Genomic DNA, 19,691 nt, shown 5'->3' with positions numbered 1-19,691 from the left:
GCAGTGTCACTGGCCCTCATATGTGGGATCCAAACTGGGGCCCTCTGGCATCCCAAGCCAGTTCTTAACCATCGCGCCACTTGGCCGGCCCTTAAATTTATTTTTTAATTACTGTTAACATACAATATTATATTAGTTCCAGGTGTACAACATAGTGCCTAGACATTTATATACCTTATGAAGTGTTCACCCCATAAGTCTAGTACCCACCCATCTGAAACCATACATAGTTATTACAATATTATTGACTATATTCCCTATGCTGTATTGTACATTCCTGTGACTATTTTTTTAAATTAAATTTAATGGGGTGACATTGGTTAATAAAATTATGTATAGGTTTTAAATGTACAATTCTATAATACATCATCTGTACGTTACATGTGTGTTCACAACCCAAAGTCAAATCTCCTTTATCATCATATATTTGACACACTTTACCCTTTTCTACCTCCCTCTTCCCCAATTTCCTTTGAACCTCAAAACTAGCAAATAGTCATAACTAGCAATAAAATTTGACATATTAAGTACTGTTTTGGCATGTGGCAACAATGTAAATTTGTTCCATTAAGACAGGATGTTTAGAATTGTCTATATATTCTGACATTAAGGTAAAAAAGAATTCCTATGGATGAACATAAAGTAAGTAGATAATAATAGTGAAGACTTTTATAACTATGTAGATGTCTAGGGGTTAGTGCTTTTTAACTTTATATAGAAAATTGAAACAAAAAAAACTATTACATTAAAAATGTAGAATGGAAAATAGAATGACTCTCTTACACCTTTCCTTTTTCCTTATAACTCAAACACCATCTGCTTGCTCCTCCCTCTTACTTAACCATTCTCTTATTCCACTGAGAAAATAGAATCAGTTAGAAGAAAACCATCTCATTTCCCACCACCAAATCCACCAACCTACCTACCCATGTCTATACTCTTTGTCTTCCCTCCTGTTCAACTGAATTAATTCTTCCTCTTCTCTTCTAAGACTATTCTTTACCTTGGAGCTCTTCCAACTTCTTTAGAGACTTTTTGCTTAATCTTCTCTGTATGCTGCATCATCAATACTTTCCTTGTTACTAGCCAATTTTTATTAGCATGTGAACATACTTCAAAAAATTCTTCAAGAAAACCTCCCTGGACCTCATGTCCTCCTTCAGTTGTCACCCTATTCCCCCACTTCCTCAAAAGAGTCTCTAAATAGTCATTGTCTCCACTTTCTCACCTCTTTCCCTTCTCAGCCAATCATCCTTCTCTCCCCACTACGCTACTGAGACTATTATTGTCCAGGTCAACTTTGGTAGGTGCCATATAGACAAAATGTCAACTCATGATTCTAGGTTAATATTCAGTAGACAAAATTCTACTTAAAAACACAAAAATTAGCTATCTAATTTATAAAATATAAGTAATATCTATCGTTTCTACATCAGAGGGTTGTTGTGAATCAAATAACATAGTGTAAGTGAATATTTCTGTAAGTCACAATGCATTGCACACATGTAAGTATTATGATTTTCTAGGATATAAATCAAAGGCATGGATTTTTGTAGTTCTTATCTAGCCCTAGTGTAACACAAGGAACTAGAACATAGTAGATTGTCCACAGACATTTGTTGAACAAACAGTAAATGAATTTACAAATCAATGACTGGAAATGGTTGATTTGGTAGAGACCCTGGCTGAAAAGGTGTGGAAACACCTAACTAGAGTGGTGCTAAACGACTCAGCAGCGTCTAGAAATTACAAGCAGAAAATAATTCTTTCCATAGCAACATGCAGAACCCCCCCTCCAGAAAAAAAATTATCTAATGCTTTGAATAGTTATTAAACCTTCATATTGTTCAAGAAATTATCTAAGCTTTCAAAGGATCTTTCTTGTCTAAGTTCCTATTTAATTAAGGTGATATCTCATATAGCCATACAGCAAATAAAGGTAACAAATATATACATACAAGACATGCCTTTTCTGCTTAGCCAAAACTCAAACATCAAGACACATCAACACCATCAAACAAAATGTAAAACATGACACACTCCATAAATGTATATTTTTTATCATCACTAAACCGTTGCTTTGGGATACAGTTTTAAAAAGCTAATCAAGATGTTAAGACCCTGAGCTAGATAAATAACAGCTTACTTTGCAAAGTCACACTTAAATTATGATGATCTCTTCTCTATAAAATAGTTAAATTTTGGTGACTCATGTTACGATGTTCTCCTAGACTTTGAATGTTTTTTCACACAGTCTGATGAGGAATTTGAAGGCATGACTGGTCACTATTAGACTGAAAATAAATGTGCTGCTTTCAGCTCTTTCCTTAGGGGTTGGCCAACATCAGTCTACCATGTAACAGTTTATGGAGGAGCATGAGAAGTTTGACTTAAGCACAGCACTGCCGCCAGAGTAAACAGTGCCGCAAACCAAGGAAATTTAAAGCACATGCTTTATTGTCAGGTTTAACTTGTTTTACAAACCCAAACAACCATCCAACTTCTAAAAACCCATTTCTATTTCAATAGCTAACATTTAATCACAAAGATAAAATAAATATATTTGTGTACATAAATATGTGGTAATTATAATTTTTGCCAAAGAACTTAACTTTTCAATGTATTGGGTCGTCGGGAAAGTCATGACGCATTTTTGCATTGAAAAACATAGAAAAATACGTCATGACTTTCCTGATGACCCAATAGTGTGTGGGAAATTGTTAGAGGAATGATAATGACAGAACCATCACAGAGAAATGTTAACAAAGCAATATCAGTTAAGAGCTAAGACACATTCACCTATTTCTAGACTAGAGAAACACATACATACCTGAAATATAAGGTGATATTGTTTTGTCAATATGTCCTCTCTTTCTGCATATCTTATATACCACCCTCCTATACTATACTATACAAATCTTTGAGCACAGACTTGGAGCATTAAAGAAACATGGATTCATATCTTAAAATTATCACCTACTTCATTATATGTTCTCTCATAGGAATGTTTTGAAGAGGTGTCTGATATTGTTTGGAACCCCTGCCATGCCATTACTTGGCTGTGACTTTATGCTCCCAGGGCACTATCACATTAAATGGCTGTTGCTGGTGGAAGTGTTTGTCTTTGGCCTTTAGTCTGCAATCTCTGCGTAGTCAGGAAGTCTGTCTATCTTGTGTAACACTCTATCTTCAACACCTGAACAACACCTCCCTCTTTCTAGCCACTTATTTTTTTAATAAATTGATGGATCAATGAGTGGCAGACAGCATTGTTTCTCTGCTTTTTTATTCCTTTCATATTTTATTAGAAAACATGTTTACATAAATTTTTTCCCATACTATTTCTACTGAATTTTGCTATTGCAAATTACTTAGGGATGGTTCCTGGATCGTTGATTTGGATCGTTGGTCCTACCCATGTTAGTCTATTCAACTTAAGTAGGAAAATCAGGTTTCATAAACCAATTTACTGTTGATTTTGAAAATAAGGGGCAGAACACTTTAAAAAACCAAACAAACATGTCAAACAATAATTTCACTAGCAAGCCAGGAAAAGAAACTGACATATATTTTGCTCCATGACATTTTTCAAAGTTCTTCTTTTAACGCTTAATATTGATCTCCAGTGTTGATGAGGATGTGAAGAAACAACACCTTGATCTACCCTGGAGGGAGTCTATGAAGGTGATAATGATGGTGAGCAACTTTGCAGTTTCTACTGAAAGACTTTCAAATGTTCATAATCTTTACCCAGCAACTTCCCTTCCTTGACTTAGCCTAAGAAAATAATTGTAGATGCACACAAATATCTCTATGTAGGACTGTCACATGTAAGGGTGTTAATTGAAAATAAAGTAAAAGTATAATAACGGGCAGGGGAGGGAGAGGTTGATTTAGTACAGTGAAATATCAGGCAGTCATCAAATTTCATGTAAAAGAAGGATAATTATACTTGAAAATTATCAAAGAAAAAAAAGTAAATCACAAAGAAACACCTTATATAAAAATTCCCCAATTATTTTGAATGTATATTTGCATAGACATGTATATATAATAAGTTATATTTATATTTTATTCATTACATATACACATATGTATATGAAAAGACTAGAATAAAATATACTATATTTGTAAGTTAGATTTTATGAGGTTATGCTGCAGTAACAAATAGTCCTAAAATTTAGTGACATGATTATAAAGGTTAAATTCTTGCCCTTGGTTCATTTCAGCTGGCAGTCAGTGGTTATAGCTCTGCTTCATGTGTCCTCTTTGTTTGACTATTTAGTCTGAAGGTACAGCCCTTCTTTTGTACTTTGTGGCAGAAGGAAAAGAGACAAGGAGAAACAATGTGATAACTTTCAAAGGTTATGCTTATAAGTAACACATCATTTCTACTCATATATCATTGGCCAAAGCAAGTTTCATGGACAAGGCTGGCTTCACCGGGGCAAAAATAATCCTCTTACAGGGAGGAGCCCATACATCACACAGAAAAGCAGTAAATATTAGAAAAATTAATAGAATTTACCATACTCAAAATCTCTCAGTAGAGCTATTAGGATTAATTTTTCTTTTCTTCTTCATGCTTATGTATATGTTACTTTGTTTCTATAATGGACATATGTGTTACTTTTAAAAGCAAGAAAAAAATGTCACACACAAAAAAGAATCTACTCTTTCATACCACAGGGTTCACTTCCTACTTCACTGCCTCCTGATTGTGTCATATGAGGCTGACAATGAAGTTTGCTAACACATCCTAGAAAAAGTGCTACACACCTCATCGCTGAATATCACTACAGTCACCTTCGAAGTACTCCCCTTGGGAAGCTATGCACCGATACCAGCACCTAGTCCACCCTTCAAAGCAATTTTGGAACTTTTTCTGGAAGGGCTATCAGAGCGTAATGTGTTGTATTACCCTTGATGTCCTGAATGTCTTCCTTTCAATATTTCTTTTATCTTCAGGTAAAGAAAGGAGTCATTGGAGGCCAGATCAGGTGAGCAAGGAGAGTGTTCCAATACAGTTATTTGTTTACTGGCTAAAAACTCCCTCACAGACAGTGCCGTGTGAGCTGGTGCATTGTCATGATGCAAGAGCCATGAATTGTTAGCAAAAAGTTCAGGTTGTCTAACTTTTTCATGCAGCCTTTTCAGCACTTCCAAATAGTAAACTTGGTTAACTGTCCAGTTGGTAACAAATTCATAATAAATAATCCCTCTGGATATCAAAAAAGGTTTAGCAACATTGTTGCAACAAGTTTGCTAACTTAAGTGTCTGACCTCTTACACTGTCATTTGTGGTCAAATGTGTTCTGAGGCATCATTGGCTGCAGGTGTTGATCTGGTTGGTCTGTCATTCTTTCTCACTGAGTCCTGTATAGGCATCCTTTAAATATCTTATACCTTTTAAAATAGATCTATAGGGCCAGCTGAGTGGCGAGATGGTTGGGAGCTGGCTTGGGACGCCAGAGGGCCCCAGTTCGGATCCCACATGTGAGGGCCAATGACGCTGCCCTCTACAGCTGGGATGCTGAACAACAGCTCAACCTGGAGCTGGGCTGCCCTGAGTTGCCGGTGACTGCGTAGGCTGCAGCCCCTGTGGCAGTGGGTTGCCATGGGCTGCTGTGTGTAGCCAGCAGCCAGCGTGAGCGGCCAGCAGCTGCAGTGAGCGGCCGTCCAGAAGCCGGCGACTGATCTGCCTCGCCCGGGAAGAGCGCAATGATGGTGCCAACTTGGGCCAGTGAAGCAATGTCCTCCACAACTAGATTGAAGAACAAAACGACAGCAACTTGTCTGTTTCCCTTCCCCCAATTCCCCAGCACTGTTCCCATCCCCCCAATTCCCCAATAAAAATCTTTAAAAAAAAATAGATCTCTAAACATTAATTACATCACTGAGAAGTGGATATTGCTATGGTATATAGCCCAGTGGTTCTCATCTGAGGACAATTCTGCCCCCAGACATTATTCAGCAATCTTTGAAGACATTTTTGATTGTCACAAATGGGGGAGAAGGGGTTAGAATGTTTCTGGCATCTAGTGGGTCTAGATGCTTCCATTGCTAATGGAAGCCCTCCCCTCAAGCAAAAACCTGTCTGATTCAAAACAGTAATAACTACCAAGACTGAGAAACCATGTGGTCCCATGATGGTGTAATTCTTACTTAAAACAAAGACTGAGAACCTTCCAAGTACTTTGACACCGAAGTCCTCCAGCATAGGCTTTAAACATGGAGGATGGCTTTCTATGGGTTGACAATCACATAAATGTAATCTAAGATTGAAGCTGGTGCTGTGAATAGGGTTTACTGACAAATCAAAACATACACCCATGAATCCTACTATCAGGACTTATGGTCAAAGTTAATATTTAAAATAATTTAGAAATAATGTCTGGATGATGACTGCAAGGCTGAGTCTTGAGAGAAATTGCTCTGGTATTTTGCACAGGAAATTGCTGCCGACATAAGGAGGAGTATTTGGAGAAAAGCAAGGAATGTTGTGACGGTTTGTCAGTCATGAGTAACTTCAAATCTTACAATTATTACCATCATTTGTGTACATGTCTGTCACTTTACCTTCATCTGTTATGTATTTGGGAGATGAAGGAGAACAAGATGACATCACCACAATATTCGAAGTATCTTATAACATTTGTCTTACACATTCTGTTGTCAAGGATTATTAATTGACTACAATCTTGATTCTAAATTTAAAACAAATGTTACATGAATGTTTCAATTTAAGATATAATTTTATAAAAGGTTCCACTTACCAAAAGTTATTTTTAAATAATTAAAATATGATCTGCACTAGCTTTACTTTGTCTAGCCATATCTTTCCCTATTCCTATGCCTATCTGAGAAATTCCATCCCACCAACTTTTGGAGCCCTTTTTTTGATGTCTGCCCTATGCCGGCGTTCCATACCCTAACAAAGTATTCACTTCTTCCCACCCAGTATGTGAATCAGGGTTGCCATCTCTATAACGTTTCCTATCACATCACAACGTTTAAGCTTATCTTTCCATTAAATTGTGGACTTCTAAAAAAGAGACTGCTTATAGTCTATCTTTGTAATCCAGAGATTGACATAATGTCCAGTTCATGGTAGGTGCCAATCAGTGATTATATGTTAAATTGTTTCAGTGGCCAGGTTTCATTGTAGAGAAGGAAGAATGATTTTGAGCTACTTTTTATATTGAGGTGAATGATTAGCTTTTCCAAAGAAGCACATATGCTGACTCCAAAGAATGAATATCTGCTGGTGGGATTTCACCAGGACGATAGTACAGGAGAAAAGATATTTTGATGCAACAGAGGCTTTCTAGGTTCCTCAATTTATTAATCGAAATGTGGTGACCCTTCCAACATGACCAGGTCTCACTCAACTCTAAAGAAATAAAGATACATCTAGGACATTGTCCTTGTTATGTGAGTTCTTCAAACTGAAAAATATTTTTCTTAAAATTATAGCTGATCAAATTCTGACATGTGTTGCAATGATATGGCTGAAAACATATTTGACCACATGTTAACAATACTTTGATTTAAAAACTTGTTATGAATATTTTAACATGGACCTGTAGCTATAGAACCTAAACCTAATGCTTTAGTGAGAATTCTAAATTTCACAGTTTACTAAGTTATATGTTTAAATAATATAATATATTGATTGCTTCTTTTATTCTTTCTGGTCTAACTTTCATTTAACTCTCTAAAAATACATATTCTGGCAATAATTGCTGTCTCTTTCCCCTGGTTGTCCTTAGACTGTAATGGCTACACTTTATAATTGGAGTTACTGGTGATAGTCAATTTAGTATTTTATTATACACTTTCTTCTATTGATCACTAATGCTTTCTTATCTATGTCATACCTCCCACTGAAAGTTCCTTGAGACAGGAGTTGAGTTGCAGACAGGCATTTTCCACTTACCAATGGGCTATATTTCCAAAGTCATACAACATATATTTACTGATCACTGACGCCATGCCAAACTCCATGCTAAATGTTGGCAATCAACACAGCCTACTTAATTGAAAGTTGTTGTTTTTTTTAATTCAGAATACATTTTTCCATAGAAGCAGTGCTTTCAAAGGAGGTTATGTTCCCAGATGATCCCCACAAATTAATTTTATATATCACATGGTTCTATTGCATTCACCCTTTGTTCCTAGTTCCCGATCCTACATTGCAAAGATGCTAACTTCTGGGTACTAACTTTATTCTCTCCAGTAAGAACAAAATTTAAATTGTGGCCCATAAATATGTTTCCTACAATTGGCATCAAACAAATAGTATCCATGAACAAAACAGGAGCTGAGTCTATGCCCAGCTAGTAGGTGAATCTTGAGTACTCAGAGACAATCAGCACATGGCATTCTCCTGATGGCTCTTATGGATTCAAAGGTATACCCAGATTGCAGAGAAAACCCGTTACCTTGTTAGAAGGAAAGAAATTTTTCCTTCTAACCCCCTCCCACTGGAGGTGGCCCAGAAAGGGATAGTCCTGATTACTTCTGGCTGTTCTCTCACACCCAGGAGAGGAAGCAACCCGGATAGTCCCAGGCAGAATGGGAGAGAAGCAAAGAACTCTGGCGCTTGATGCTGTTTTCAAGTTATCAAACTAACCAGACTTGAACGCTTACTCCTGGAATTTCTAGGAGGTAACATAACAATTTCCCTTTACATTAAACCAGTTTATGTCAAGTTTTTACTGCTTGCAGCTAAAACTACTCTAAACAACCCAATATCAAACATGTTGGAAGAGAGAACATTATAATCTATTCCTCTTATTCCAATCCTGGTGATAAGAATGTGTCTACAATTTCCTAACCTAGGTTTTCTGAGAATTATTGGGCACATATCCTTTTCTTATAAAGGAAACATTTTTGGTTACTACTTGAGTCCTTGGTGCCTCACTTTTCCCCCTAAACCAGAAAAAAAAAATCTTCTTCAGATACCAAAGGAAGAAATGACATGAAGCCCAAAGACAAGCTATTTTTCTTTTTCCACTTCAAATGATGCTAAAATCTCAGCCAGTTTCTTTTCAGCAGTTCACCACCACATCTAAAAATCTAAGCGTGTGCTACATTGGTAGCTGCCCTGAATTCCAAATTACCCTGAACACCCGTTCCTAATCATGGAGATCTTGATTGGAACTAAATTTGTTCTTTGTGCAGAAATCACTCATGTTCCAAGAGCAGTTTCTCCTCCGGTCAAATTAGCTGTGTAAATATTACAAATAAAAATATATGTAGGGGCAAGTGGATTACAAAAAGGCATTTCCTTATAAATGATCCATGTGACCCCAAATTAGAATGTGTTTTGAAAATAGGGAGAGCCTGGGAAAGATTAGTAGACCAAAATAACTGGTGCCTCAAACTACCCCAGACTTATAGACCAAGTTCTCACCAGTGCAGAGCTTAAAATAATAATAATAATAATAAAAAACTGGGAAGAAACATGAGGAAAAGGAAGAAAGGAAAGTTTTAGGTATAATATTTTTAAATGTTATCTTTAAATCCAAGCTGGATATTGCAAAACAAGGGAAAGATAGGTTGGGAAGAATGCATAGATTAAGACTTTCTTTGACGTTTTCCAAATTTCTGACTTTAACGTGTTTCCATCTTATTGGAAACAATTTAACTCGATCCTTTCATAACTTTTTAAAACCAGTTTTGTACTTAAACTTGTGTAGTACTTAGAAAAGGAATAAACAAAACCTGCCCCAAATTTTTTATTATCATATAAAGCCTAGAAGAGATTCCTTAGTGTAGTGCTGTCTTCTCATGAAAATAATCAACCACGTTATAAAAAGCTTAATTAATGGCATAAAAGTACATATTTGTAAAACCATGACATTCTGCTGTTTTCCTTGGGAAAATCCTATTTATCCTATGCATGAGTCAGGCCCATGCGAGGAACTGTGAAATCTTGGACATAGGTTTCAATGCAGGGGGAAAGGTCAGCAATGGAATATTTTTCCTCATATTTCCTTGTCTCCTTCTATTATAACATTCACTTGGAATTTGTTCATTTGATCTTAGTCTAAGGAGAAGAAGTAAACAAATCTTGCTAAATGTTCAGCATGTTTCAAAACCAACTAACACTCTGCTATCCAATGCGACTCTCAGGCAACGATGATTATACTTTGATACTATAACGTTCAGTGAATCCTGTGGCCCACAGAAAGAATTATATGTATTTTGTCGGAGAAAGTTTCCCTTTGAAAAAGTACCAGACATATGCCTATGCCATTTATGTAGTTTTAAAATAAAACTATTACCATGATCAGTGTTTGTTATGCGTGGCAAGTAGTAAGTGAGTTGTGGTTCAGAATGAACCCTCTTATTAGAAATAAAAATATAGATATAAATTATACTTTAACACATAACCAAAATAGCTTTTAAAGCCATGCAGCTATTCCTTTGGGTTTAACCGTTATGCAAATCAAAACTTTAGTGTATAGATCATCACATAATAAATTGTGAAAGTTCAAATTTAGATATAAATGATCAAACTATCCACCCTACAAAATTAGATACTATTTAAAAAGTACTCTTTATAAAACTGCTTGAAAAAGAAGGGCTGCGCATGTTTGCTTTCCAAAAACATGAGCTATCTATTAGATAAGTACATGTAAACAAGGAAAAATGTTCCTTCCTGGCCATATCACATGTTTTCATTTTTATTTTTGTCTAAGTATTTTACAGTATCTGCCTTCATGTCAAATGTACTCCCACTCCCCCACTAATCCAATGGATTTCCCACTAATCCCAAACATTCCCCTTCACTCCAGACCAGTCTTTTAAATTATCCTTCCAGATGCCATGCTCAATTCTACTAGTATTATTATTACTTGTTTCCTGCTTGAGCAAAACTGAAAAGTTCAGTGTTGCCCCCACCACTTCTTTTTCATTTGTCCTAATCCTTTGTGTTTTATTGCCTTCTCTACCATAAACAACTTTTTGGCAATTGAGCCTTATTGATATCTCTCACATGTCTTCATTACAAAAGTATGCATGAACATTCTCTGGCAATTAGGCTCTTAATTGTTCTGATTCACTGGTGCTAGTAGTGTTCTCTTCCTCTCCATACTGTAGAGATTTACCCAGAGCAAGCACTTAGGTTCTCACTAGCATAGCAACGTGAGCTACCAAACTTGTGTATTGACTGAATCTTCATAATTATATTTCCTATAAATCCTAGCTATAAAAACTTGCCCCACAATATACTTGACTGGAATAAAACAAGTAGTCATAATCATATGTAGAGTATAGTTTAATTTGTTTTTTCAAATACAGTATATTTTTATATGTTTCTATAGGCTAGAAGTTATAGAGAGAGGCATCCAAACTGTTCACAGTAATTACCTCTGAAGTATAATTAAGGAGAACTTTTGCAAGATGGGAAGAAGTGGTGGGGGTTATAAGAGACTTTAATTTTCCTTTTGAAAAAATACTGTAATGCTTGTTTTCATTTTTATATAATAAGCATTATTGTTTTTATAATTTCCAAGACTTGAAAAAAAAAAGGACAGAAGTACTAGGTTTGTGCTAGGTTTTGTGTTGGTTTTTATGAATACTCCATGTTTCTAGATGTGTTACTCTGGAATTCTAAACCAGTGTCTGATCTTGCTCCCTGGAGACCTCTGAGATTGACAGTTTGGCCAATCCAGCCACTACTAACAACTCTACACTAAAAAATCTCACCAAAGCATAGTAAACTGTTACCACTTTGAAGAAAAAGTACTACATGAGATACATGTATTGATGACTCATGAAATTTGAATAACTTCTCTATTTGAGTCAATACCTTGTAATGCAGGGGAAAATATAAAATTGATCAGTGATACCACCTTCATCAGGTAATTTTTTATAGTATAGCCTGGGGCAACTCCTTCTGGGAGAGTAGGCCTGTGGGCAGTCAGTCTGGGTGAGGAAACGTCTGACACAGTACCATCGCCATGGAGTAAATGGAGGTTTGTTCTATGGCGGTGGTTCTCCAACATTTTTTAGCGGGCATCGGAATCACCTGCAGGCTCCTGAAAGCACAGATCGTAGGTCCCACCCCAGGGTTTCTCCTGCAGTACATGGGGCCCGAGAACTTGCACTTCTTACAAGTCCACAGGTGGTGGGCTGACCATCACCATCATCTGACCACTTCCCTGTGGGCACTGAAGTTAATTTTTGTCCTTTACTGTTCACATACCAATGAGAGCAACATGTCTTTCCCAAATTAAAGTCTATGCCTTTTGGATTCAAATGAAATTGATATAAAGTAAATGACCCAATTAACATGCCAGTAGTGAGAGTAAAATCTCTGGAGGCTTAGAGTCTCTAGGCTCATTTACTTTCCTGGCCTGATAAATTTCTTTGCCTGGCCACCATCAGAATTTCTAAATTACTATTCACTTCCTCATCACCTTCAATTTCTTTTCAATTAACCAAAAACAAAAACCCTTGAAATCCTATGAGTAGGTTAAAATAAACAAACAAAAACTCCTGAGAACAAATTATCATCATCATCATCATCATCACCATCTTCATCTACGTGGAAGTTATCTCTTGTGAATGCAAATGCTTAAACTCAGTTTTCTCCATAGCATTTAAAAACTCTGGCAGGTTTCATGACCACTGATAGAACAATTTTATTCCAAAAAAAATTTTAGCCCATTTCTTTGATGAAATAATTGGCAGTCACATGAAAATCGTGAATTCTGACTATGTCCTTAAGACTTTATTTACTTGAATATTTGTTGAACTAGCAGTTATAAAATTCCTGGTGTCTGTGAGTGAGAAACATACCCATTCGTTGGGACAGCTTTCCTTGGCCGCAGCTTAACAGAAATGCCTCTTTGGGGACTCATAAAGAAGCTACTGATAAACAACATACTTAAGAACATCGTTTCAATAAAAACTACTATCACTTCCTGTGGCCGCTTCTCTTTGCCTGCCTCAATGCCCTTACTGAGGGTATGATGCCAAATGCAGTTCAGTAAAAGCGATTCTACAAGGGGCCAAAGCAATTTGGCCAAAGTATGTACGTGTCTGGAAGACTGGCAAATATTAGAAAAATTGGAGAAGGGAATGGAATGTGGATTCTTTTGGCATTGCTCTCCGAATATTATTTCTTCAGACAAAAAATCTATAAGAGTTGGGCAGCTGAAAAGCAAGAGGTGAGGCAGTGATAAATAGGGAGAGCGTGTGGGAGGGTGTACCTTACCCCCGGTGCTGCTGGTCATGGTTGGGGTGTTGCTTTCATTGTTGCTGGAAATGCTGTGGTAGGTGGCAGCTTAGAAGGAGAGAAAAATAATGATTCCTTCCTCTACTTGTCATCATTTTGCAAATGTGCCGGGAGTCCTGGCCTTGTTTGGAGTTACCCTTGGTCTTTTAGCACCAGCTGTATACATTCTCCACTAGAAGTTTCACGCCTGCTTGGTGGTGTTCCAGCTGATTAAATGGCTGATTTTTTTGTTGACTTGCACGATGAACTCAAGTCCTGTTGCTCGAGAAGATTTTTTTCCATGTAAACCCCATGAACTTCAAGGTACCTAAAAAGGCATCTTGTGATGACTGTTCAGAGCACTTCCAAATCCCTTGTATTGACCTTTACAGAGAGGCTTAAGGACCTGCTCCACACATATTGGAATAGGATCATATGTATTCTGAGAAACATAAAGGGGGATGAAAGAAATACTGTACTCTGTTACTGTTTACATACATTTAAAAAAGCATTCTTATATATATAAATGCCTAACCATTATGTTATACACCTGAAAATAATATAACATTGTATATCAATGGTAATTGAAAATTTTAAAAAATGTTTGTAAAGAGGAAGACATTCTTAAATTAAACATGTGCATATTGTGGAGTAAAGAGGTGGTAGAATGTCCAAAAAGGAGCATATATCTTTGTGAATAGAATATAAATGGATCCAGAAATGTCTTTGAAGAGGGCCCCAAAATAAGGTACTACTACATGGTGTACCCTAAAAATAGAGCTACCTTTGTGCCACCCTCTTGAACCCTCCTCCCTCTCAGCCACATGGCTCCCTAAGGGAAATGGAGCTTTCAATAAATAGGGACCTGCAGTTATCAGGAATGCCAACCTAGTCCTTTTATTGGCACATAAACAGAGGGTCAAATGCCCAAACAAATTGCTGATGTCTTAAATATTTCTATTCCTTTGGGAAAGCTAACTAGAGAGTTTCTTTAGAGTCCAATTCTTTTTCCAATTTCTACTTTCTTAATAGCTACCCTCTCTTTCCAAGATAATAAAAAAACTAGAAATTTCTTAATTTTTTTTTATTTGGGCAACTGAAGAATCTAATTTGAGTTTGAAAACTTTGGATTGGATTAACAGTAGTCCATAAAAAATAAAATCAAATAAGATAAAAAGGCAACTTACTGCTCTGGAAAGACAAAAGTAAGAATAGATTTTTGTCTCTTTAAATTGTAGTCCTATGAGTACCATTTTGGCTTGAGATTACATATGCACCTTTATTGTATACACCTATTTAGATATGGAAAATGAACATTAAAATGAGTCTTTAAATGATGTAAAAAAATCTCCATTTGGAGGAAGTCAACACAAAATTTAACTTTTGAGTTGACTTATTATGTCAATACCACTATATAGTGCATGGTAAAAAAGTCAAGCAAAATAATGGAACATTTGGTATTAAGTTATACTTTTTATGGAACTCATTTCTCTTAAACATTTCAAATAAAACCTTGTTAACTACAAATTCTGTTTTAGCAGCCTAAGTTTCAGGAAGTTAGGAAACCTACCCCATTCTTATTTGCATTGTACACAAACCTGGCACAAAACATTAGCTTTCAGGTCAATCTGCCCATGATTTATTCCTGGCTATGTCATTCTCTTGCAGCTGGGGCAAATGAGCTAAATTCATTGTACCTTCTCCTCAATAAATGAAGATGTTAACAGTGGCTATCTCATAGTTCAGTCAGTGAGAGAATGAAGTGTGTTAACTCATGGAAAGATATCAGAACAATGCCTAGCACCTGCTCAAAAATTTCTTCATGTAGTACTTTCTTATTTCACAAAGTAGTATTTTATGAAATGTATATTTTGTAGACACTGCATCTGTATGTACCAAATGCTTTCAACGAATACTTTCTAACTCCACATTCTTATGTGGCCACAAACTTTTTTATGCCTAAGACTGCATTACTTAAATCAGATGAAAAAGATAATTTATCAAAAACTAGAAGTTTTAATTTAATGGCAACAAATCTGCATTCCCCAGAGGCCCTGATCTTTGTTCTTGGACCCCCAGTGTGTCCAAAAATTAAGCTTTAATCCTTAACACGGAAGAAGCCATATACATCTGTATAAACAACAAAGGTAGACAAATAAACAAGCTTTTTAATAACCTTGTTCACAATCACAAAATGTCCTTAGTTTCTAATCTCCTGAAACAATATCTAGTTAAACAGAAAAAGGAATGCAAAAAATAAAATAAACCCCAATTGAAAATTGAAAGGAAAAGAGGAGGGCTCTTTTGATTACTTTCACTGCCTGGTTATCAGACATTCATCCCAATATTATTACTGTCCCCCTGTTCTCCCCCCTCAAAATGGGAAAGAAAAAGTTACCACAGGTGGAAAATTGTTTCTGGCATTAATCCTTCTAGCTCAGATCAAGAATATGGATATCAGTAATCTCTCCTAGAATAGCCATCATTATTCATTTCAGTACCATGTTGAAAATGCAGGGGGGAAAAAGACTTTTTGGCCTCTTTCAAAAAAAAAACAACTCATAGAAAACATAAAATGAATGAGCATCGACGCATACTAAAATCCCAATTTCATCCAACTAGATTAGGAAGCAAAAGCTAGGCCTCTTAGGTATTTATTCTCTTGGGTGTTTTGCCAGAAGGCAGGCTCCTAAGTTATCAAACTCAGAATTTTCCTCAATTCCTTCTTTTTCCAGTTTGCTTCTTGCGGTTAACTCCATTACTAACTTATAGCGATAAACACCTGGAGTCTATCAAAAACAAAGAGAGGCTTATTCAGTGGATACAGCCCTGCCTGGTGGATACCCTGAGCAGAAACAAACTACATAATATAAGACTTGAGCAGGAATATGTTTTTTATGATGTGCCAGCATCAGAGGGATCAAAGGCTAAAGCCAAATAAATAGCAACTGGGCACCAGCAGAGGAAACATATTTAGACTTTAAAATAATCAAAAACAAACCCAAAGAACACTAACACCCTCCACATTCAGCAGTCATATTTTCCTTCTTTTTATACATGGCTTAAACCTGTCAAGAGTTTTTGAAGCTAATCACTGAAACTAAAGAAGAATCCTGCCTTTTGCTGAGGTTGTGACAATAACCATAAAGAGTGGGCATGAGTAGATAGACCCTTCCCCCACCCCACACCAAGCCAACCCCCTCCTCTTTTTCTATTGGCCTATTTACCTTGGCCATGTTATGGAATTTGCCGGCTGACATTAACTCATTGATTGAGCTTGACTCCTCCTTATCTAAAACATCTCTAGGCAAACTGAAACAATCTGTCTGCCATCCATTGATTGGCAGGGCAAATTTTTCCAGGTGGTATAACTTGCTCCCCTCAAATGACTTGCCAACCTTATTTTAGTCTTGCAGAATGATCGAAAGAAGACCAGAGCAACCATTGTTCACTGCCATGTTTAGTACCTGCAATGTATTTACATAAACAATTTTGAAAGATTAGTTGTATTGAAAAAAAGTTGAGGATGGGGGGCCCCCGCGCCAAGAGAAGGAGGTAGATATGAGAGCAGAGAATTGACAGGCTCAACCCTGAGGGCAAAAAGCTACATCTGTATTTGATTTGTTGGGGATTTACATTAGTGAAACTTTAACTCTGCAGATGATACATAAGATTACACTTACAGAACAAGCTTATGCAAATATAGCTTAAACACCATGGTATGTGGCCCAGACAGTGAATTTGGCAGATTTCATTGAGTCTGGTGGCTGGATCTAATAAATTCATTTACATGAAGGATTAGAACATCTGGAAAAGTAGCGTGGTGGTTTATTGAAACATAAATAACATTAATTGAAAGGTTACAGGTATGCAAAACACTTGGTGCAGGCGATGTAAAATGTTGTAAAGCTGCTTCCCTATTCGACTAAGGTAAAGGAGAAAAATACCTTGCTAACATAAACAGAAAAGGTAATTTCCAGGATCTAATTTAAATGTCACTTTAGATAGGAAGAGTGAGAGAGGCAGCCCATTTCTTCATCCTGTCTTTGTTGTGAACCCTCTTCCAAATGTGCAGTGTGGCCCTCATGATACACATCTCAGGCACTAATTAGCAGCAGCAAGGTAGTGCCATAATTAAATTTATTTCCAGTTACAAATCCTCAAACTGTCATGCCATTTTGCAGACAGAAAAGCACGGTTGAGGTCTCCAGCCATTTCTTCAATGAGTTTATTTTTATTTTAGCACTGTAATGTATACTCACTGGTAATGTGGATTGCCGGTTAATGTCTCGTGGAGTTGGTTACCATAAGCATAATAACAAATTACCCAGAGGAAAATGAGCAAAGATTGATATCATATGATTTAAAAGCTGAGAGGAAAGCTCGGGTGGTTTACAATCATTTGAGTATCTCAAGATTAATTTATAACTTGGTAACCCATTCAAACTCCCCTTCATCATTTATCCTCAAATAAAGAGATGACTTAAGCTGCTAGGTCACCCAAAAGGCCTCCTGCCCATAGCAATGGCAAGCCATTCCTTTTTAAAGGATCGTTTTCATTATAAGTCATTATCAAAATGCTGACTTTGAGAAGTCATGTAAATGAGAAAACAGGAAGTCTGGTATTCTCTCAGGTATGGAGACTGCATGGAGCCCACTTCAGAAACTCTATGTGGATTTGACAATGTAATCAAGTGAAAGAGTTGTTTGACCAAAATTGAAAAAGGACCCCTGGCAATTTTTTTATATAAAAATAAGATTTAATGGAGTTATTGATATACTTTGGAGAATAAAAAGATTTTTAAAAAACAGACAACTATCCTAAATCATCTTGCTTCCCATAATAAGAAAGTAGATAACATGAATTTTCCTTTTAAAGCAGTTAATATTATCAGAAAATAGAAGAAATCTTTATTGCCTATTCACATTTCAACTGTCACCATCATAATTACAATTCATAGAATGTATAAAATTTTAGTACTGCTCATGATAGAGTTTCTGTCAGAAATTAGACATAACTGGAAACTGAAATTGGACAAGAGCAATTGCCACAATAAGTTTTGTTTCTCTATGTGGATGTTTTTTAAAAGACCTTAAAGAGCAAAAATTTTTCTTAAATAGCTAAATATAATATGCACATGGCAAAAAACAAAAAAATCAAGTCATATTTATTAATTACCATGGTGCTCAAAAAAAAACAGAGAATTTGATATTTCCAAATTTTTACACAGAAATGTCATTTAACCACACAGTGATAGAATATGAAATATTCATCAGGGAATATATTTCCAAGAGATTGTCCTTATCATGGTAGTTCATCCAATAAGCTATCTCACTGTTGCTCTTCATATGGAACTGCTAGCCAACAGTACTTCTGTGATACCAGGAAACACATCTTTATGTTATTAATATTGACTTGCCTGAAAGTTTAGGGGGGGAAAGTATTTGACCCAATGCTTAAAAGAGAGGTCAGGTCCTCTTGACAAAAAGAAGTGCAACCTTCATAAAGCTGACCAGGCTTTGGTGGCATAGTAACTTATGTTGTAATCAGAATGACCAATTAATAACCTACACATTTAATTAAATCCTCAGGGTAATCCAGAAAGGAAGTTTCCTCATGCACTTTCAGAAAATCTAAAATTAGATGTCAGACACCAAACATCACTTGGTGCTCATCAGTGTTTGAATATTTTTTACACTGGGAAGGCAGAGTTTGATAGGCTTCCATTAAATCACTGGATGAGGTTCTGATAAGAGTTTCTCAGCCATGTAGAATTTTAGGGGGGATAAAAAAATCACAAATGAGAAGTAATACATAAAACTCACAGAGGTTCAAATTCAATACTTATTTTCTGTGACACATCTTCCATAGTATTTGTGAGTTTGACCTTAGTAAATAAGACTACCTACTTCATCCATGTGATTTGAGACATTACTAAATTTTAGAAAAGATGCCATGATTTTGTGAGATGTTATGATTGAAAAAGAACAACTTGTGGATACCAAAATGGTGGAGTGAAAGGCACACTTGGCGCACAGACAGGAATCTGGTTGAAAACTTGACCATTTATAGTTTGGAGAACAATTTATTCCATGTGTCTTATTTTTTTAGCTATAAAGTGGGGATAATAATAGTACCTATCTCATGGCACTGCAGTAAGCATCAAGTGACTTAGTATATACATAAAATGTCCTTAGAATTGTTCCTGGCACATAGACAAGTCTTTGCTACTATTGTTATTGCTGCTGATACCTAAGTGCCCAATGAAACACAGCACATAATAGCTACAACTTACCAATGTCTTCTACTATTTCTAGAAGGAGCTGAAAAATGGCAATAGGTTGCTCAGGATAATTCAACAGTATAAACTCACTTAATTCCAGAATAAATGATAACCAGAGGCCTGTGGGCAGCTCACCAATATGGAAAAAGGAAAAAAGCATTTCTTAAAGAGAAACG

The sequence above is a fragment of the Hipposideros armiger genome, unplaced genomic scaffold (genome assembly GCF_001890085.2).
Source record: "Hipposideros armiger isolate ML-2016 unplaced genomic scaffold, ASM189008v1 scaffold_614, whole genome shotgun sequence".
Classification (NCBI taxonomy): Eukaryota; Metazoa; Chordata; class Mammalia; order Chiroptera; family Hipposideridae; genus Hipposideros; species Hipposideros armiger.
Note: the sequence above shows the minus strand (reverse complement) of the source record.